The following is a 22,905-nucleotide window of genomic DNA, read 5'->3' on the forward strand; positions in this document are numbered from 1 at the left end:
CACACAGTAACATGTATTCACACCCTAATTCTTGTTTCTGTTTGGAGAGAACCTCAGTTCTCAACAGCATGTGATGTTCACAGGCTTACCCATCCAAGTATGAACTATAATCAATGTTGCCAAGCTTCACTGATTGGAGAAGAAGTGGTATTTCCAATACTGTAATGCCACTGACTTATTGCTGTTATTGTGCTAAAAGAATCCAAAAAGTAGAGGCACTGTCAGTTGGTTACTATCTCAAAAATTCTTCATCTTTAGTGATTGTCCAATTTTGAATTAAAGATGTATATCATTTATATAAAAAAAAAAAAAACTTTGAAAGGAATTTGTCACACACTAACATTTTCTGTTCATCTTATGACCAAATGTTGAAAAGTTCCAATATTTTGAAGATCTAGGATTAGTTAACAACGAACAGTTCAAGCAGCCTTATGAGAGTGAAGAATGTTAAATTCAGGGGTCTGATTAAAGTTATAGTAGTTGTGATGATAATTATAATCCTCTTGATACTGTCTCTCCTCCGGTTATCATTATATAAAAGACCAAGATTTCTATATTAAAGATTATAGTGGCAGCCTTTTAGAAGGGCGTTTGTGCTCACAACTTTAACTTATGATCTAAAAGGGTTTCAGTGGAAAGAAGAGATCTTCATAGGAGGTTTCCAGTATTTGAGGCACTGTACCACAATTCCAGCTAGCTGAGGGTGCAATCACTGACAGCTCCAGTGACTTTGTGGCTGAAAATTTTGTGCTTAAAATAAGCAAGCTGGGTAACTTCAAGTGAAAAAGTAAGTCTTCCTGAGCAGCACAAAGTTGACAAGATCCAAAGAGGATTTATGACCATCTGTAGAATGTTCCTGAGCAGTAGGTACCCACATTAAAGGGAAAAAGTATCTGGCCATGCCTCCTAGCAGGACTGGGTATGTAGCAATTACAGGAAAGCAACTACGAGCAATTCAATTTGGCAAAAGCCTTCTAGATGTACCCAGGAAGAGAGTACCATATATAACAAAAAAGGTTTTTGCTTTCAAAGACAAAGATACAACGAAGACGGTGAGTCCCAGGAATGGGAGTCTAAAGATATGACGGTGTAGTCCAAGGATGTTGAAGGGGCATCTCCTGGAGAAAGTTTCTCTGCAGTTTCAAAATCACTTACCTGTCCTCCTAATGTGACAGTAGTATGGAGGGAACTATGAGTAATTTAGTTTAACCAAGAGTATTCTGACCATGCCCATATAGGATCATAATGAACAGGGTCTTGGCATCTGAAGAAGGCAGACAACCAAGTTATCAGGTCATAAGGATGTTGAGTGTACAGGTAAGTTCTCTATCTGCTGTAGCACCCCCTAAGCTACTCAAGAAAGCAATGTCTGAAAGTCATGGTCCTTCCTGACTATGGGTTCTAGGTTGGTAAGAACCTCACTTTTCCTCTTGATTATGGATGTGAAAAATGAGTGTGGTTGGGAATTTTAAGTATTACTGTAAATGTTGATATTGTGTTTGTAAATGTTGACCTTGTGTTAGAAAAAAATAAAATAAAAATTTCAGAAACAGCCATAGCTTAGTCTTACGTACAACGCTGAATGAAAAAAAAAAACTATAAGACAGAACTGGAAATGACATTAAGGCGGTTTAATGCCCAGGAATATCACTGTGCAAAGCCATTAAGCGAATGTAGCCAAAATCATAATAATCATTTAATGGGTCAAATAAAACAATATAAAATATATAAAAAATTAGAATAAAGATTAAACGAAGCAAATCTAATCTAAAAGAATGTAGCATGAAAGGCCTAAATCCATGTCATGTGCTGTTACAATTGGAATTAGAGAAACTTAATCATGGCATCATATAAAACATCACAAAGAATTTCGAATAAAACAACCAGAACAATGTTGCTGAATTTTGGCTTATAAACAACGGCCATTCGAATGAACAAAAACAAAATAGTAATTACCACAATGAAACTAATCCATCCGTCAAACCCAAATAAAATAAAATAAAATAAAATAACCAACCAAGAAAATAAAGTACATCAATAGCCCGTAAAGGGTTCGAGTCTTCTGGACACCACGTGGTGCACTGCATGCATCACTAAAGGATGTTTGAAACGTCCCTTCAGCCCCTCTCTGCATCCAGTTCTCAGCCTTTTACTCAACCTCCTCCATTCCTGCTTCCTTTCTTCACTTCTGCTGCCCAACCTCTCTTGACTATTACTTCTTACTGGTAATGAGGTTTTCTCCCATTTCCACCTTCAGATCCTTGAATTTCAGCCCTTTGATTTTCTGTATCTCTTTAATGTCCAACCCCTCCAACTCACTTTCTCCTATCTTACTCGCTCAATGGCCGAAAGCGCACCAGCGCTTGGTGGTATGCAGACAATTCGTCATTGATAGTATGGTTTTTCAAGTATAGTTAGCAGAATCATACGGTAGTTTGAAAAAAATGTCTATTCTTAGGTATGTAGTCATAGATAGTTTGTTCAAGAAGTTCTGTTCTAAAGCATTTTCTTCTACCATTAGAGTAATAATATTAAGACTTTCACCATAGCCCCTGAGCAAAATGGAATTCGTCAAGACCGAGCGAGGTGCTAGAAAACTTTTGCATGAAGGTTTTGCTTACACAATTGATAAAAAAAACATGGTGATAAAACATATTGAAGATGTGAAAAACGTAGTGAGTGGGTGTGGAGCAAGATTACAAACTATTAATGATGCGATTCAAGGAAATCCTTCGCGGCATTTACCATGACCTTGAGTGCTGCAGGAGAACTACCCAAAAAAACCTCTTTTGCGAACAGTGAACAGGGAAAGGTCCGTACAAGATGAAGACCTAAACGTTACGACAAAAGGTGAAAATTTTAAGTTGTATGAAGACGAAAAAGTGACTATTTGTGGAATTGCGAGAAATTTGGACCTTTTACCCCAAAAATTTATTTTGTTCTGTGATGGCACATTGCACTGTGCTCCATTTAATTCATAGTTGTACATCATCCATGCTCTAATTGCTGAAAATAAAACCTCACCATTGCTATACTGTTTGTCGGGCTCAAAGGACCAAGAGACTTACGACATTATTTTCACATTTATAAAACAAAGTCGAAGCTTGAATGTTTCATCCACTATGATATACTATGAACAAGTAGCTATAAAGACTATTAAAACAAAAAATTTCTCTGAAAGGGTTATCAATGAATGTTTTTTTTTTTTTTTTTACTTTGGCCAGTGTTTATGGCACAATCTTCAATCACAGCGGCTTCAAAGTTGGTACAGAGAAGTGGAAAATGCATTTTTAATCAAACAAATACAAGCCCTTGCAATTGCACCTCCTGAAGATGTATGTTCGCTTTTTAACAACTCCGTACAGTCTACAGACTGAAGAAATCCTGAGCGACCTTTCAGTTTATTTTGAAACAACTTGGCTAGGGGTAATTCAGAGAGGAAGGAGACCTACTTTTGATACCGACATGTGGTCGGTCAATGGTCTAGTGAATAATAATTGCCAACAACAAACAATTCAGTGGAAGGGTGGCACCATACGTTTAATAAGCGGGTTTTAGTACGGAATCCTACAGTAACGAAGCTTTTACAAAAGCTAAGGAAGGAGCAAGCAAGCAATGAACTCCAAATTGAGTCAGCAAGCATGGGAATAGACATTTCTAGGGAAAACGAGATATATAACAGTCAATAAACGTCTGAAAAAAATTGTGGATGAGTACAGCCGCGAGGACGGGTTAGATTTTTTTAGAAGCAGTTGCCCCTACCTTATAAAATTCCTGCCTGTTGAATTTGAAATTATCTTTGTTTTTTACATTTTAAAGCTTTACAACTACATTCCTTCTGAAAATAATGCTGTAAAAAATGAAATTGTTTTATTTAGTACTTTTTAATAAACCTTTTAGATGAATTAGACATTTGACCTACTATCAATGACCAGATACTTAGGAACAAACATTTTTAAACTACCATATTATTATGCTAATTATTCTTGAACACCCATACTATCAATGATTAGATACTTAAAAACAGAAATTGTTTCAAACTACTTAAGGAGCAAAGATAGAGAGAAAATGAGTGAGAGTGTAGTGTATGTGTATGTAAATATAATTATATAATTATATATATATTATACACCATCCATTTCGACGAATTGTCATTTTGATTATACTCTGTTTTTTTCCATCTGTCCACCCGCCTGTTGTGTTTGCGTATGGTAACACTGCGTCCCGGGCTTTAGACAGTTACATTCAGCTTACATTCAACAATTATAATAATATCCTATTTCGAACATTAACGGTGTAATTCGCATACAGTAAATTATTAAAACACTTTTCAGTTGCAATGTACACCCAGATAGCCTTTTATTTACCTTAAGCTTATACATAGCGTAACTATCGAAAGCCCGGGACGCAGTGTTACCGTACGCAAACACAACTGGCTGGTGGACAGATGGAAAAAAACAGAGTACCTATAGTTGTCATTCTACAAAGTGTCTTTCGACCAGTCATCAGGCCACCATTTTTGGCCCCTCTTCGGACTATGCATAAGATGCAGATTTGTACACACTAGAAATATTAATCTAAAAACTAAGCATATACCCTGGACCATCAGCCATTTTAATGATTAAATATAAACCATTGCAGAAATTGGTCATTTCTAGCGACTTTAGAAGTGCAATAAAAAAAACTTTAAAAATTAAAATTAAAAAAATGCTCTTGTACAGCAATTGGGATATTCACTTCATAAATTGTATAAATCTGGTAAAAGTGTTTTAATGTGTTGGAACCCAGCTCACGTATGCAATCAAGGTAATGTACAAGTCGATGAAACAGCCCAAGTTTCAGTTACCATAAAGAATCATAAGCAGATTCTCCTGTTACTCATTGCGGTATATAACATCTTTAAAGCCCCACATAGTTGATGAATGGCAGAATGTGTTTTACAATGAACAGGTTAGTATCAAATTAAGACAAATCAAGCCCAATGATAAAATGTGGAACTCATCACTTCAAAAGGACACCCAAAAGTGTGTATAGGTGATGAATAGCTCATATCATTTAATCCCTGTATGTAGTGCAGTCAGTATTGTAGCACTAACAGAAACTGTCTGAGTTAATGTCCACAATATAAATTGGAAAAAATCAGTTAAATGAATTTGCCAGAATATCCATTTGCAACAGACCCGATTATAAGGATCTTTAATATCTCCAATGTAATCCAAAACACGTAGACTTCATTACTGATAAATACAATTTCTCTGAGAAGACCTATGAAAGCGCTCCCCCCACCCCCTCAACCCCACCAAAAAGAAAAAAAAAAGTTCAGTGGGCTGGTTAAGCTGCCTAATAATAATAATAATAATAATGTATGCTTGTACTATAATACTGCACTTCACACGGACACGGAGAAATAACGTATCCTTGTTGTATCTAATTTTTATACCAGACCAGATGCTCTCCCTCCAAAAAATTCTACACGTTCCACTTTACGTAACTTTTTTACTCTCAACTAGTCTTAAATACCAAAGAATTCAACACCCTTCACATTCCCTCTATCAAGCTATTAGTAAGTTTTTTCAAAGTCCAAGTATGCCACATAAGAGCATTTTGCTTTACTTTTAAATGTCTTAAACAAGTGTTTCTCAAAACGCTCAATCCAGACCCTTTTCATTGTCTAACCAACATTGTTCTTCCCCCATTAGTCCTGTCGTCTGTCTTGTTTTTTCGATCCAAATCTAAGAGTATATGCACCTCATCGGTGTGGTAAGTAATGTTATGGTCCTATGATTGTTACAGTTTCCCCTGTGACTCTCACCTAACACAAGAAAAAAATTGCCCAAATCGCCAATACCTTCAGGACCTTACCTTCAACCAGACATGTATTGGCAGGAATATTCGTTTAACAATGTTTCGCGTAAGTTGGATGAAGGATGGACACAACCACTGTACAATACATTCAAAATAATGGTTACCCTTCACCACATAACCATATTACATACGAAAATTATACTTAAAAAAATACATTAACACCCTGGGCTAATTTAACCTTTGATTCAGGAATTGCATAAATATTCATAACTCCACTTGAAGCATGAACCCGTGTTACATAGTGTCATATAAAGAAAATTTATTAACAGCTAGTTGAAAACTTCAAATACCTGCTCATCGTGCCGCATCTAGACGTAATTCACCAGTAGTTTATCCTTAACAGCGCCATAGCTCCTGATTCAGGAACCTCGGCTTATTTAAGTTTGTAATGGCACTACAGCAGCACACATGCCACTATACTGGGCCATGCTGGGCATCCCACAATGGGCAAGCTGCCAAAAAGGAAACATCACACTTAAAATTTGAAAGGAAACGAAATTGCAATTTGAAATGACACATTGTATTTAAAATTTGAAAGGGAACGTTAGAAAATTTGAAAGGGAACATTACACTAACAATTTGATTCTCATATTATATATGCATACATACATAATATTATATAAATATATAATATATATATATATATATATATATATCTATATATATATATAGTAATATATATATATATAGTATTATATATATATGAATTTGGTCCTAACAATAGTTGGTGATTGGCTGAAATCAAGTTTCGATGTTGTAGGCTTACTGTGATAAAAGATGCAAACTACCATTTCAGTATGCATCTAAATACACACACACACAAACACACACACACACACACACACACACACATATATATATAGATATATATATATATATATATATATATATATATATAATATATATAGTAAGGAACACCCAGACAGCATATAGATCTTAAACATGCCGATTAACATCGATAACACTATAGCAAGCACACGAAAGACGAGCTTGTATCAATAGTCTAAGGAGAGAGCTAAGGTTCGTAAACATGGCGCAAAACAAACGCAAACGACCGGTGGGCTCCCTAAGTAAGACTTAAAATCCTCAATCTGCCTCAGCTCAAGAGGAAGCTTGTTATATGATCTAGGAGCTGCATATTTAAAGGCTCTGGGGCTATAGACGGAGGAAACCCGCGGCTCTAGTAACCTGAAACCATCTGTAACTATAATAGCCCTGTAGTACCAGGTCGATTTATTGGTTGTATAATCTGTAGCAGGTCACTCAAATACTGAGGAGAACCCGTCTTAAAAACTTCATGGGTCAAAACACACAACTTAAATATTATTCTGGAATGATTAGTAAATTTTCTATTGTGATCTGAACAGTTTGCGGACATATGTCTACGTCAAGATTAGCATGGACGATACCAGTGAGATAAAACTTCATTATTGAGTGCCTGCCCTTCGTGTGTTTGATGCAGGGTCGCCTTTTTTGTGCCTGTATAGGTAGTATATTCAAGGATTTACGTAAGAACATGCCAGGGTTTTTGTATATACAAATATGGTACCGAAGAAAGAGTTTGAATATTCATCATAGTACCAACGATACCGGATACGTTGATTTTCAGCCAACCGCCAGCTACGCATGCGAATGCCAGCCACATCGTCAACCGTTGCGGGACAGATGAGCAGAAAATGACTACAGTAACCAACAAAATGAGATACGTGATCACGCTAATAGCAAGAGCTAAAATAAATTAACTGAATGCCATAAAAAGCACGGAAAATTACGCCAGTTTCACCCCAACGACATTCGAGAAAGTGAGATAAAAATAAACTAAATTTTAGAAATCTAACGGTGGTTATACTTCAGGTTAATGGCAACGTCCCGTCGACGCTTTCTTTCATCTGCTGAAAGCCAGGACGATTATGGATAAGCTTTCATCAGGCTAATAATCTTGAACCGAGCCTGTAGCTACAATTATTTTAAGATTAAGTTTGTATAGTCAGGAGTTCTCTAACAGACTGCGGCTCTTTTGTCGCAGTAGAGCTTGGAGCGTCCCATTATTTTGAGCAGCTAAAGTCTACTGGGCCATCCAAGCACAGGATTATTATTTTTTTTTGTTTTTTTTTTAACCCTAAAGTGCTTAGTTCAATTACACTGCCTCTAAAGAATCAGTGCTCCAGTCTGAGCATAGTAAGAGAACAATATTTGAGGTCCAAGTAACAGCTTTGTTGTGCGGTCAGCAGCTTACCGAAATGTATAAAATCACAGGAATAATAATAATAATAAGATAATAATTTATAATAATATAATAATAACTAACTCATTAATACTATATATATAATAATATAATAAATATAATACTAATAATAATAATAATAATGAGTTAATAATATACTAGTAATACAATAATAATAATAAATAATAATAATAATAATTCATATAATCGCAGTAAGGCATTTGCAGTAATAACTTAGGAGTGGAACTAATACCCCAACTATAATTAGTCATACTCTTGATAAAATACGGAAAATAAATAAAGTAATTAATGTTTCATATCTGTGCGAGAACATAGTAAAAGATTCATTTTCTTCTTATTTGATGCAGATTTCATAAAAAATATAGATGAGCAACAATTCAGGCAAAAATCGAGGGACTAATATTAACAATACGATTGTTTTTTATACCGTAAGTATCAGTGTATCAAGATTGCAGCAATGAATATAACAAATTGGTGATAAATATTTCCCTTTGAATGACCAATGTGCACGGCAAAGTTGCAAGATTTCTCAGCATTAGAAATTTAAGAAAATGAAGAGCAAACATCTTTCAACAACAAAATTCTGAGTGTAGTTTGTAGTTTGTTTCTAAATCATTTCAAGATAATCGGAAACAAATTAACAGGGTGACGATAATGTAAATTTTAAACATGTAAATAAATAACGCATCGTTTAAATTACTTTTATTATTTTAAAGTGTCAGTTAGCACTGTAATTTTACTGTTTTTTTTTTCTTTTTATTAGAATATGCAAAAGGTGTTCCTTATTTCCGATAATCAAACAAATGCAATATAAGGTTAATGATAAATATCAACCAGTACTAAGTTTATTCACAATATTCATTAAGCATGATTAACTATCCTTGCAACGACTTATGCATTCCGCAACTGACTAACTAAAATTGTTAAATTACCCAAGGGATTTAAGAAATCAGTCAACATCAAAACATCCTGTTCGAAAATATCTGCATTGTCCATTCAATGACAGGCAGGCGTTAATAGTGACTTATCGATCGTACTTAACTAATTCTTGTGTTTTACAAAAACAATTTGGCAGGATAATTTGACAGGTTCACGACAAGCTAAGCAAGCAAGACAATAACAGATTTTCAGTGTGCATAGGCTGAATTTTGCCGTTGTTAGAAAGCTGCACACTGGGCGTTCTCATAAAACCAATTCTAACAATTCTTGGTGAACTGCTCAGTACCATCAAGACTGTCTCTCACTTTTAGTGATTCGTAGAACTTTCATTCATAGAACTTTTTTTCTTGTTGCATTCACAACGTCGTCAATCATGCTGAAATTCATTCAACGTCATTCATGTGTCTACATCCGATAGGTTTTGGATTACGTATCAGCTTTTTGAGTCACTGATGATCAGTTATACTTTCTTTTCGGTCCAAGTAGTTTAACCAACTAAACTCAATTCACTTCCCATTTAAGGGCAAGGCCGAACTTCCCACGATACGAAAACAGTTAACAAAAATAAGCACTAAAGGGTTGCTTACCAGCCTGTAAAATCCCGTGTACGAGGAATCACTTAATTTAATCTCCCCCATAACTATTAGGTGGGTTACACCAAACTGCCCACTCCAGTTGGTGGGGCATTTTTGAGTTTAGAATTTCTTTATATTGTATATTACAATGCACATTTCCTGTCTAGATCTTTCGCCTACATGGTCGATGAATTAAATCTTATGATTCTAGAGAAATAATTAGCCAAAATATGGAAAAGATAATCATGCCAGTGGCAGACCATTTTCAGCTTGATTTCGAGTACTTAACAATTCCATCACTATTGCGATCTTTTAGCCGAAAGGCTTCAATACTGCAGGTTTACTACTGCAATGACGGCACACACTTGCTATAATGAATTTGAATTTTCCGGGATGAAGGATGTGCTTTCTTGGTGTTAAAGACTGTCTGCGTGCATTGTAAGCAGATTTTCCATTTTCATTCTTGGCATTTTCATATTGTATTAGATTTTTGTAAATATTATTGGCTCACGTGGACTTGTCGGCCAACTTATTACGATAAGAGAAAGTACAACAAAAACAAGTGTTGAGAACAATTGTTTATGAGTACCAAATATAAAGGTGATGTTATCATCATATCCTGGTATAGAAAATAGCTTGCTCACCGAAAACTATGGCAGATTACATTTCATAGAAGGCATGTCATTGGAGCTTGACTCTCATAGATTCAACTCATTCTAGGGAGATGAAGTTGGTAACTACCAAATTTAGATGATACTACTTGATAAAAATGTACAGAGAATTGTGATAACCAGCGACTGAGAAGCAGAATGAGTCACGCCGACATCCTAGTATGTAAATGAAGTCTAGATAAGGTGACAGCAAAGCACCACAGCTGATACTGGGTAGTGGGTTATATAAAAGTTAATTATAGGATATCGTGCGCTGGTAGAGCTGTTGCGGATACTGATTCAACCATACAAGACAAATTGGGGGATGACACCATATACTGAGCAGGTGTTTTTCAGGTAGTAGTACTCATACATATGCCGCCCGTTCTTATTATCCTAGTATTATTAGACAACATAATAGCGAAATCAAATCCTAAACACCATAAGTTTTATTTTTTTTTTTATTTACTCCTCACGGCTCAAAAATCATGAACCAGGAAATGTGCTTACTTTTTGAGGTAATGGAAAAATCCTAAGATTTCATCAAAATTCCAACTACATTCTCGATATAGACTCTGAGGACCCAAAATGAAAAAAAGTAAAAGATCTAGTCACTGAAAAAAAAACTTTTAAAACTTAACTAGCACTCCTAATTAACTACCTGCTATTACGTAGCGCTAAGTCTCATCACCAATGCTACCATCCATTTATTAGTTTTTAGACATCATTGTGCCAGACCGCTTAATGTTTTATAGGGGGAAATAAATTACTGCGTCTCAATAAAAGACATAGGAGGGAACTAATCAACTATAGCACAAGAAATGGAGTTCCACTGTGATCATGGCAGCTAGGTCATCAAGGAACACAATACCATAAACAGAGTTCACACCTGCAGAAATTTCCACAGGGGGTGTTTCTGGACAATAACTCCGCACAGAGTGCAAGGAACGTTCCCGCGAATACGACAGCCACTAGGGATTGGGGCGTTAAATGTGTTTCGTCTTGTTTACCAGGTACTAGTCCCTGGGAGTTAATTACAGTCGAACCCTCCACCCCCAATAACGGTAAATTCTTAATAAGCAACACAAATACTATACGAAGCACTAATTTCCAAAGAAATGCCCGACGCGGAGTTATTGCCTAGATTTACCCTCCATTCCTTCTTCTATGAAAACAACCTCCTTCGCAGTTGCTTGCTAGGTTAGAGGTGGTATGTACTTGACGGGATCATTGGTAAACTGGTTAGAGACCAGTACGGCAAAAACTTACCCCCCGAGAGATCTGTGCCGACTGAAATGGGGTGACACTTCCACGTATCCTGAAGGAAAGTCCGGCCATCTTTGCTTGATCTGCGACATGAGGGATTTGGGGGCAATGCTCCTTCACCATGTTGAACAGACCCGACGTTGAGGAAGCCATGGTATTGGCAACAGCGAAACACACGAACAAACACAGCCAAGCCAACTACACAGTAAACACGGAGGGTTTGCATCTGCATGTGTGGTGAGGGAACCAGAGCTCGCCCGGTCAGTAGAGGTGAATGGAAACTATTTTTGATGTATGAACTAGCAATTAACGTTACGTAAGTTGTTAACGCATGCTGGGAAAACAATTAACTTAATTTTTTATTAATGCTAAATTGTCTGTTTATTGTAGAAACTATTGTATTTGCGAAGTATTTAGAAGTCTCCAAACAATAAGTCAGCTTCTGTAACTATCTTCTTAAAGGGAAATTGTGCCTTGGCGAATGCTGGCATGCCCGACATATCGGTGTGGACAGAAGTGGAGTGAGATTTTGGAGCAGATTCCGTAAGTGATCATTGCAATTGCAGATTTGATCACAAGGAAGGCCATAATGTAATCCACATTTATTTTGAGTCAAACTGTGATGACGCAATTGTTACTGCTACCACCCAGAATTAAGAAGGTGAGTTACGGTGCATAAATACGCTATTTCGAGTTCACCGAGTCATTCATTTTGGCCTTAACTCAGAAATTACGCGGTCACGTCATGTAAATGTTCCAAGTCTTATAATGGCTTATTCATTTGCCAAGTGTCCTGGTTCCGTTTGTATTTACACAGTGAGTCTTGAACTTAATGTGTTTTGATTGTTCATAATGATGTGAAAGTATAATTATTTCCCATTTTGCACTTTGATTTTTATGAATGCTATGAATATTTGAATCCATTTCAACAATTCATTCACTGGTGATTTATCGTGTGGAGTGAACCCTTCACATTCCGTTGTGTGTGATTCCATTCTAAGCATTATTTGTGTGTCATTGCTATTTTAGCGAGTGATTAATTACTCACTCACCTACATTACTGATATATGACCCTTCATTTGTGTCCTATTTATCACTCATATTGAACCTTATCAGATGTGTAAACTTTTAAAGTAAAATGGTTAAAGTGTGACTCCGCTTTGGAAGTCCAGAAAAATATAGATAGAAAATTCCTAGCCTCTGTCCCTAAAAGCATGCTCGAGATACAGAATATTATTGGCACTGAGAGATCTGAAACTAAGAACAAAAGATATCAGAAACTGAGATACCCGAGAAGTGGGACCCCCAGAGGATCAACCAGCCCCAACAAGGAATTACCAGCCAGAGGATAGCTGTGTGCACGTTGTGTCAACTCGGGTAACGGTTAGAAGGATTAGTTTCTAACCTTATTTGATCTTCACTTTCTGTTGTTTTTAGCGGTCCTATTCCTCAAACTAAGCTAGAAATTTAATTACTTAAAATTCTTCCATGTGTCGGGTCCGCCACATATCACGGTACATATTTCCACCCGCTAGTTTAAGCCAACACTGCTCTAATTCTATACATTTCTTCCTAAAACTCTGAAGAAAAGATGACAATTGACAGCTAGTTGTTCTGTTTCATTCTGTTGACAGCTACCTCAGCCATTAATAGGGCGTCATCATTGAAATTTATGTTGATTGAAATTTAGTTAATGACTGAAACGTCCATTCGGTAGAGCAGAATAAAATCGCACAAGATAGCAGCAACTTTCATCTCATACCTTAGACTTAGAGTTTAGCATTGATAAGAATAGGTTCAGAAAATGAAAGCAATATTGCTTTAAAATAGCGGTCGCCATATGTGGTTATTAGGTTGTAGTTAGAGCTGTGGAGTCTTTCTGAAGCGAAACGAAGGGGTCCTGCGAGGCCTTTTGACTCAATGTCCTTTACTTAGCAGTCGAAAGGCCTCGAATAGCTACTCCTTCGTTTCACTTTCCTTCGTGGCTTTTGCCTTTATTTATGTATTCATCACGTACCAAATTTTCATGATACATACATACATACACACAGACACACACACACACACACACACACACACATATATATATATATATATATATATAGATATAATATATAAATATATTCTATATATAATATATATATTATATATACATATATATATATATATATATATCTATATATACACACACACACACACACACACACATATATATATATATATATAGATATATATAGCTCGTATATATATACTATATATATACTGTTAGTGAAGCGTGTTAGGGAGTAATAAGGGACCAACTGAAATAAAAAAAAAATGATTGAAATCTCTCTCTCTCTCTCTCTCTCTCTCTCTCTCTCTCTCTCTCTCTCTCTCTCTCTCTCTCTCTCTTCCCTCCAATCACGTCAATATTATGAAGCCCAGTGTGGAGCGTTAACCAAGATATCATTTGAGTTCTCTGATATACGGTTTCAGTTTGTCGCTAAAACAGAATGCGCAAATTCATGAAATCGCATTTTTTACTTCTTTTCCAGTAGACCATGTTCTGTTCGGAATAGACCGGGAAAGTTCATTTGAACGATCTTATCAACTATGAGAATAGAAGAAGAAAGCGTAAAGCTTTGCTGCTGTCAACCGTTACAGGTGCACTAGACATCTGTATCCAGACAAATGTTCGGGACATCTGTACTTTGTTATAAGTATGTTCGCTCGCATGGAGTCAGACGGCTGCGTCTACTCGAGCCCTGAACAGCAAACCTGCGCTCTGTCTGACACACTCATTGCGTCACTGGCGCAGTTAAAGGAATCGTTGTTTCGGCCTCTTAGTTTTCGTCCACTATTCCGGCAACCCAGGAGACTTTGAATGAAAACTTCGCAAGGTTTAGTGGGAGAAAATGTAACCTGTGATACTGTATCAGTGATTAATTTACAGCGGTAAACAGAGTAGCCTTTGGGGGGAGAATGTCGACTCTTCACGAAATCCTAACACTTCTGTGATAAAGTAATCTGAAAGGAAGAACAAACAAAATGAAGATTCACATTTGCTTTGTTACTGGGGTAGTTTTATCTCATTTTGTGGTCACTTGCTTGGGGCAAGAACAGCATAAGAAACCGTTCCTCGATCTTCCTGCTCTAAAGGTAAGTACATAAAGTCCCGAAACTTTGGACCTGGTTTGTACGAAACGGCAAGTAAAAAATGAACACGGAGACGCTTCTTTTTCGTACTAGCCCTTAATATAAGCTATATTTCAGTCTGGTATTTGCTCTTCATTTTAACACACTGCTCGTGATGACAAAGCTTCTATTGAAATTGCAATCACTCGCACATTAACTGAATATGGTTCGATCATGCAGTTGATATAGGTATGAAGAGAGGCAATAGCCTGCTTGTTTGTTAGCGAGAACAGCTTCAGACACATGTTGGTTCAAAGAATAGTTCGGGATAAGCGTTATCATGCTATTATTTATCATTATCTTTCTGCAATAAGAGTAAATAAGCGTTATTTTTATGCGAAGGAAGTTTGATTCTGGTAGCTCTAAAATGTCCCCCTTCATTCAGTACTAATAATTCAAATAAATATTTCAGTTCAGTAAGATGGGCGGACACCAAATCTCGTTTGCATCACATCTCTTAATTATGAAATATAACCCCACCGGTTGTCAAAAATAAGCAGTATACTGAATATACTATCTAATGAGATACGGACATTTTATGAATCTGAAATTAGGTGAAGACTAATTACACGAGCTTCATTTACATATAATTATATATATATATATATATATATATATATATATATTATATATATATATATTATATTCTATGTACCTTTCACAAGCATTAAGATAACAAATTTCGTTTGATATCAGATTTACTCAGTCTCGAAATAAACACCGAAGAGGAATTTGTAAGTTAATTCGTTCTGATACCTCATATACGGGTTCGAATCTACAGCACCTGTTGCTTCCGTTTATGCTTTATCGTACCCCAGGTCTCGTCTAACATCCAAGGTTCCGGTCTTGTTATTCCATATCCAGGTACTTCTTTTTCGTGATACACATAGAATAACAAAAAGCACTAATTGAGAATACATTATTTGGCTCCGAGTAAAAGCAAAAAAGAAAAAAGTCAAGCATATCATCCTAGTTTTAACCAGACCACTGAGCTTGCTTATCAGCTCTCCACTAGGGTGGTGGAAGGGCTGGCCCGAAATAGTAATATTTTTACGTGGCTAGGAACCAATTGGTTACTTAGCAACAGGACCTACAGCTTACTGTGGGATCCGAACCACATCGAAAAATCAATTTCTATCACCAGAAATAAACTCCTCTGATTTCGCGTTGGCAGAGCGGGGAATCGAAACCGGACCCTGAGATAGGTAGTCGAGCAGTTACCGACTCGTCCAACGAGGAACTGATAAAAGTAAGAATAGAAAATAAAAAGACTAGTTGGTGAACCAACATACCTGAGAAAGTGCTTAAGCTTCTTTAGACCTGAAATGCATATTGTGACCAGACATGCAAGGGAAGCACATAGACAAATTGAATATAGCACAAATTGTAAGTCAGGCGGGAGAGCATTTGTACTTTGTGCACAAAGACTTTACAACAAAATACCGCCTGAAGTGAAGCTCAGACAAAGAAAGCTATTTTAAAAGAGAACTAAAGACTCTCCTATTCTGCAGGAGCTACGACACTGACGAGAGAACGCTAAAAGACAATTATGCAATATATACGATGTATCTTATTGAGAAAACGTACAAGGGCCAGCCAGAGAGGGAATCATCCCTGTGGAGAGCTGGACATAAAACCAAACAAAGTAAACATTACTAATTTGAAACCGGTCCTCCTCACTGACTATCTAGTGTCTAGGTCTACTAATCTATTTCGACATTAATAAAAAGCATTAGATGGTTATCTTTAAAAAAAAAAAAAGAGTCTTATTGTTTTAAAACTAGTCTATTTCTCTATCTCGATTAATGGTTATGTGATCATTTGCATTCTACGGCCCCGTCCACACTGTCGAACTTTGCTCGATGTGACCTCAGAAGCGCGAGACAGCGGGAAAAGTTATGACTTTCCCAGCTTCTGACGTCACATCGAACCTAGAGATGTCCTAATGTGTTTATAGATGTTCTTTTGCTGGGAAAGGGTACCCCAATTGCCTGTTTATACTGCTGCAAGAAAACTAATAAACTGCACACCATTTTCGATTGCAGCGTCTCCTCAACTGAGGAGATAGCTCGCAAGCGAAATGTTCATGCTAGGCAAATCGTCAGGCTTTAAAACTCATTTCTGAAGCTGCTCTTGTTTAAAGGATACCGTGTGCTTAAGTAAACTCGTACGCAAATGTTAGAGCCACTGCTAATTGTTCATCAGTTGAAGTCGTTTTTGTTCATATTAAAAACAATAGCACTTGAACTCTCAAAAAGAATATCAATCTACCACAGTGCTGAGACGTAGACAACCAAACGAGCTCATAAAGCTACTGCCATGGAAACTAAATCCGTGTTTTTTATATTCAAAACCAACAATCCTAAAAACCAAGAGCTGCTTCGTGATCTTTAAAGCTCAGTTTTTTTCTATCCTCTTCAGGTAAGGTTCCCGGAAGGCGTCGCTCCTGAAACCGAGCTGAAATTTATATCTTTCCTTGCGTCGCTCAGCACTTCAGACAATGCAACTCTATTAACGTAAGTCGCTCTTGAAAACGAGAAGATTTTTAGATACTGGAATCTTCGTAACTGGCACTTACACTAGTATTCATGAACTTAAAAATTCACAAGTTGATTACCATAAATTTATGTAAAACATAAATGTTGAAAAGGTATGCAACAATTAAATGTATAGTTTTATTTCTTTGACTGCTAACCCATATAACCTTTGCACTGTGCAATAAAGCAATTTGACAGATTCAGATAATATCCAAGCAATCATGTAAAAAAGGTATAGTTGCTTTCAAAGCTAAAATCCTATGACATCCTATGGGTAATAGTGCCTTCATAATTTCCCGGTAGTCATAAACTACTCAACAGAGATAGCAAAGGTAATAAAGCGAGTCTCTCATCTATATATTCCGACAGGTTCCTCACAGACAACAACAGCGTATATCACGTTTTAAACCTCCCCGTAGCCCGAGTGAGAAGACGCTGACAAATTTAATCAAGTTGGAGGACGGATGGGAAGGGAATTTCGTCCTCTTCGGGGATCGGGAAAATGCTGTCATATTCCATGTTGTCGTTTTTAGATAATAAAGGTTTGTAGTAAACGACTGCTTCTTTTATTTCTTTTGATTATTCAGTAGAAGTGATATGTTATTCATGGTTACAGATATATTGTAGTTTCACCATCACCACTGCGATGATCTTCATTATAACCATTATTTATATAATCCCTCAATTGATGACGTATGCATCGTGTTTCCAATGTCAGAATAAATGATGAAAAATGAAAATTTAAGGAGAAAAAAATCATCCCTCTTCTCTTAGCCCCTTCGAAAAAAATAAAAGTTTTAAGCTTAAAAGACCAGCTTTTACTTCATTGGGAAGATCAGTAAAGAAGTTTAATAAATATTATATTATTCTAATATATATATAATCTTATATAATAATATATATATATATATGCTATATATTATAGTATATAGATATATATATATATATATATATATATATATATTATGTATATATATATATATATATATATTATATAAGTATATATATATATATATATATATATATAATATATATATAATTTATCGCTTAATAAATTCTCCCTCGGTTAAACATATATGAAAATATATTAATTCCGAGGTAGAGCGAATTAGATATTAAAGGACATTTGTAGCTCTATATATCTATATATCTATATATCTATATATCTATATATCTATACTATCATATATCTATATATCTATATATCTATATATCTATTATCTATTATATATATATATATATATATATATATAATAGTATATATATATATATATAATATATATATATGATCACAATTTCCAAGGAAGAAAGTGAAAATATAAAGACAGCCAATACTTCATTGTACCAGATAAAAATAAACGAATTCAGACTCAACCTTAAAGACAAATAAAAAATCTATGCCACCCAGGAGGGAAATAGAGTACTATGAAGATGTAAGGACGACATTTGGGCCGAATGTTCGCCCTACCTTTGTAAATATCTTTCTCCCATATATATATGTTCCTTCTCTTCCAGATACTAAATTGTAGAGCGATTCACTCCCTTTTCATCAATATATATATCATGTGAATCCATTTCCTCTATGCCAAACTATGTGTATTTTCGGCTGTGAAGAAACACATTCACAGTGGGGGCCTCTGCCCTTTTGTTTATGTTTGTTTGCGCATGAGTGACAGACACTACGTTTCTGTCCGCACGCCGCCTTATGTACAGCCTCTCTGCGGAATAAAGTTAGTTCAATCTCCATCCTTGTCTGACTCAGTTCTCACAACTGGTGACCTTCCGGAGTAGGTGACTCAAGCGGTTTTGGCTTTCACCATTAAGGGACTAATCATTAATAACTAATTACCGCTGCTCACCTTCAGAGAACCTTTAACGGACCCATACAGCGCTTAGTCTAGGTTCTCTGGTACTCCTCAATGCCATTAGCAGACCCGAAACGGCACTTCCTCACAGAAGTATTTTGGTGTTTGATCTTATGGTTTGGCCAGCCATTCACGACCCCGTCGACCATAAGAGTGAGCTGATCAGACAATGGAGAACTCAGCTCAATCACGTGACTCAGCTCAATCTGCGCCATCCAGAGCCTCGACACCTCGGGCTGTGGGACGATCCATACTCTCGCTAGGGACCTCCCTGACACCTGTGCCCACGACAGTGGCGCCCAACTCCATCAAACTGCCACTTTCAACTCCCCATGGACAGCATTCTCGGTGACTTACCCTTTTGCATCTGCTTTGTGGACGATACTCTCATATTTTCCAGATCACCAGAGGAGCACCAGAACCACATCCAGGCCGTCCTCAGGTGCCTGCAAGGGAACGGACTTGTCTTCCGTTTTGATAAGTGCACCTTTAGTGCCGAGAAGGTGGATTTCCTCGGCCACAAGATCACTGCAGCAGGAGTTCGTCCCATGGCATCAAAGTGGCTGCAGTGGAGAAGTTCCCGAGACCAACGACCATCAAGGCCCTCCAAGAGATCATCAGGAGGGTAAATTATTACCACAGATTCATCCCGGACGTCGCCCGCACCATGTGCCCTTTGACCGAGGTCCTGAAGTGCAAACCCAAGAAGCTGAGACGTGGGAAGAAGACCACCAGTGTGCCTTCGACCGAACCAAGTGTTCACTCACCAGAGCCACCACCCTGGATCACCAGGACCTGACGTGCCCCTGACTCTCACCACCGATACCAGCAACATCGCGTGCAGCGCCATCCTGGAACAGTTGGTCAACAGTCCCCCCACACCACTAGCCTTCTCCAGTTAGAAGCTAAAACCCGCCGAGACCCGCTACAGCACCTTCGACTGTGAGCTCCTTGCTGTGTATCAGGCCGTCTGCCACTTCAAGTATCTCCTAGAAGGCGGCCCCTTTACCATGAGAATGGACCACCAGCTGCTGGTCCATGCCTTCATCAAGGCAGGCGATGCCTGGTCCTCAAGACAGCAACATCACCTCGCGGCTGTCTCCAAGTTTGGGTGTTCCATAGAATACATTCCCGGCAGAAGAAACCCCATAGCTGACGCCCTCTCGAGGGTCGAGATCAACTCCCTTCACCTCGGCGTAGACTACAAGGACTTAGTGCATGAGCAAACCTCTGACCCTGAACTACCAGCCTACAGGACCGCCATTACCGCCCTCCACTGGGAGGACATCCCCTTCAGCCCATCCAGGATGATGTTCCTCTACGACACAAGCACTGGACGCCCTTGTCCCCTGATACCTGGCTCCCGTAAAAGCAGGTGTTTGATGTGATCTACGGTCTCTCCCACCTGTCGCCCCGCATGACAACCAGACTCCTGACAGAAAAATTCGTGTGGCACGGCATCAGGAGGGAATCCCGGGTGTGGGCCAGGAACTACATCGCGTGCCAGAGCAGCAAGACGGGAAGGCACATCGAATCAGGGATAGGCTCTTTCCCCCAACCCTGGCAAAGATTCAGACACATTCACGTTGATGTCGTTGGGCCCCTTCCTCCAACCGACAGTGCCAGATACCTCCTGACAGTGATCGACCAGTCTACCAGGTAGCCCGAGGCCACCCCAATGTCGGAAGCCACTGCAGACGTCTGTGCCGAAGCCCTCCTGTCCAGCTGGATCAGCCGCTTCAGAGTGCCGGACGACATCACAATGGACCAGGAACCTGCCTTCACGTCAGAGCTCTGGTCCTCCCTGGTGCGCAGCCAATGGCATGGTGGAGAAGGTCCACTGCTCTCTCAAGGCTTCCTAGATGGCATGTTGCAAAGGCCCTGACTGGAAGGCACAGTTACCATGAGTCCTCCTCGGCCTCCGCACCGCCCCAAGAGCCAACGGCGACCCGTCCCTGGCAGAAAAGGTGTATGGAGAATCCCTGACAGTGCCAGGCGAATTCTTCCCCACCAACAGCAACAACCCTGACATTCCCCAGGCAAGACTCCGAGCAGCCACCCAGAAGCTCATCCCCTGCCGAGAATCTTATACTGACAGGAAGAAGCAGTTCTGCCCGAGTGCCTTGGACTCCTGTAGGTTAATCTTCATCAGGAACAATGCCGCCCGCCCGCCCTTGACGAGGCCCTACCGGGAAGAGAAGGCATTCCTTGTTTCGATAGGCAACCATGAGGACTGGGTCTCGATAGACTGCCTCAAGCCCGCTGTCATCCCCGACGAAGACAACCCCATGGAAGGCCCTCGCAGAATCCCAGCTCGGAACACGACACCGCTGGATCCCTGCAGTGCCCCAAGACATCGCCGGGGCTGCCCAAGGAAAGCAGTCGAACCCCCCAGGTCCACTACCAGGAGCGGCATCATGCTTCCCAACCCTCCAGATGACGAGGACCCAGAAGACGCCCCTCGACTGAGGGAATCATGGACCCGCAGACTCCTCCAGCTCCCCGCAAGATTCTGTTGACCTCAGCCAACGTTTCCACGCAATCATGTCTTTGGGAGGGAGTATTTGTAAGGACGACATTTGGGCCGAATTTTCGCTCTACCTTTATAAATATCTTTCTCCCACATATATGTTCCTTCTCTTCCAGATACTAAATTGTAGAGCGATTCACGCTCTTTTCATCAATATATATCATGTGAATCCGTTTTCTTCTATATCAAACTATGTGTATTTTCGGCTGTGAAGAAACACATTCACAGCGGGGGGCTCTGCCCTTTTGTTTATGTTTGTTCGTGCGTGCGTGATGGACACTACGTTTCCTTCTCTACGCCGCCTTATGTAGAGCCTCCCTGCAGAATAAAGTTAGTTCAATCTCCCTCCTTGTCTGACTCAGTCCTCACAAAGATTTTGAAGACAGCTCTTGGCGGTCCCAAACCCAAAGATTTCCTTGGTTATGATGTTGCTCACTCTTAACATTATTATGGGTCCAAAGCTCCATAGTTGGCAAATTTTCATGCTGTAAAGCAGTGGTTCTCAACAAGGGGGAATTCCCCCATAGGGGTGAAATTTCAGTTCAAGAAGGGAATTGTGTACAAAGATTTTTAGCATTATATGCATATTACTGTATTTGAAATGCACCTTTTGAGGCAGACAATTTTGGAGGGGAGGGGGGGTGATGACATTCTGACATAAGGGTGCATGGGCCAAAAAATGTTTCAAAACAACTCCTATAAGGGAAGGGTGCGGATCCTGATTTATAGAGTTAATGGTGGAAATAACTATTTAGATATGACTTTCTGGAATGGCAATTTTGACAAGCCTTTGTTAACAGGCTGCTACCCCGAATTTAGTAATTCTCTTCTTTCACCAGACACCAGGTAAGCTATCATGCTTGTCAGTTGTCCTGCTTCAGGAATTCAATATCGAGTGCCAAAAGTCTGTCTTGAGGCAACTAGTGCATTTCTTGAGTAATGTAATAAAAGCTCACTGGCTTGCTAGGCTTGTCAGGAGCTTTCGAGACTGCTAATTTGTGCCAACCAAAAACTTATAGATCCCTTCTGGTTACAAAGGTCCCAACATTTCCTCCAAGTAGTTATGGTAGGTTTAAGCCACTGCACCTCTTCAATTTACACAGAGCTTTGTCCTAAAACATATTGGTCTTAGGACCGCAGGAGAGTTTAGTAATTATCAATATAAAACATAAAGCTACCAGGTATGTTTTACCTCAAACCAAGACTTTATAGTGGCAGTATAAGGAAGATGATTTACTTGCAGGGTGGCCATAGGTCTT

The 22,905-nt window shown here is 38.6% G+C and overlaps 2 long non-coding RNA genes across 3 annotated transcripts in view; one reads left to right on the plus strand and one right to left on the minus strand.

Annotated features, from left to right (window-relative positions):
• Positions 1-22,905, minus strand: part of LOC135221926 (uncharacterized) — a 189,201-nt gene that overhangs the window by 94,881 nt on the left and 71,415 nt on the right. For both annotated transcript variants that reach the window (XR_010316124.1, XR_010316125.1), the window contains exon 2: positions 6,156-6,317. This is a non-coding gene — a long non-coding RNA (uncharacterized LOC135221926). The remainder of the gene's footprint in view (positions 1-6,155; positions 6,318-22,905) is intronic.
• On the plus strand, positions 14,258-17,808 carry LOC135222259 (uncharacterized). Its single transcript, XR_010316250.1, has 3 exons — positions 14,258-14,678; positions 17,136-17,230; positions 17,621-17,808. It is a non-coding gene; the product is annotated as an uncharacterized LOC135222259 (long non-coding RNA).

This window comes from Macrobrachium nipponense, chromosome 3 (assembly GCF_015104395.2).
Source record: "Macrobrachium nipponense isolate FS-2020 chromosome 3, ASM1510439v2, whole genome shotgun sequence".
NCBI lineage: Eukaryota > Metazoa > Arthropoda > Malacostraca > Decapoda > Palaemonidae > Macrobrachium > Macrobrachium nipponense.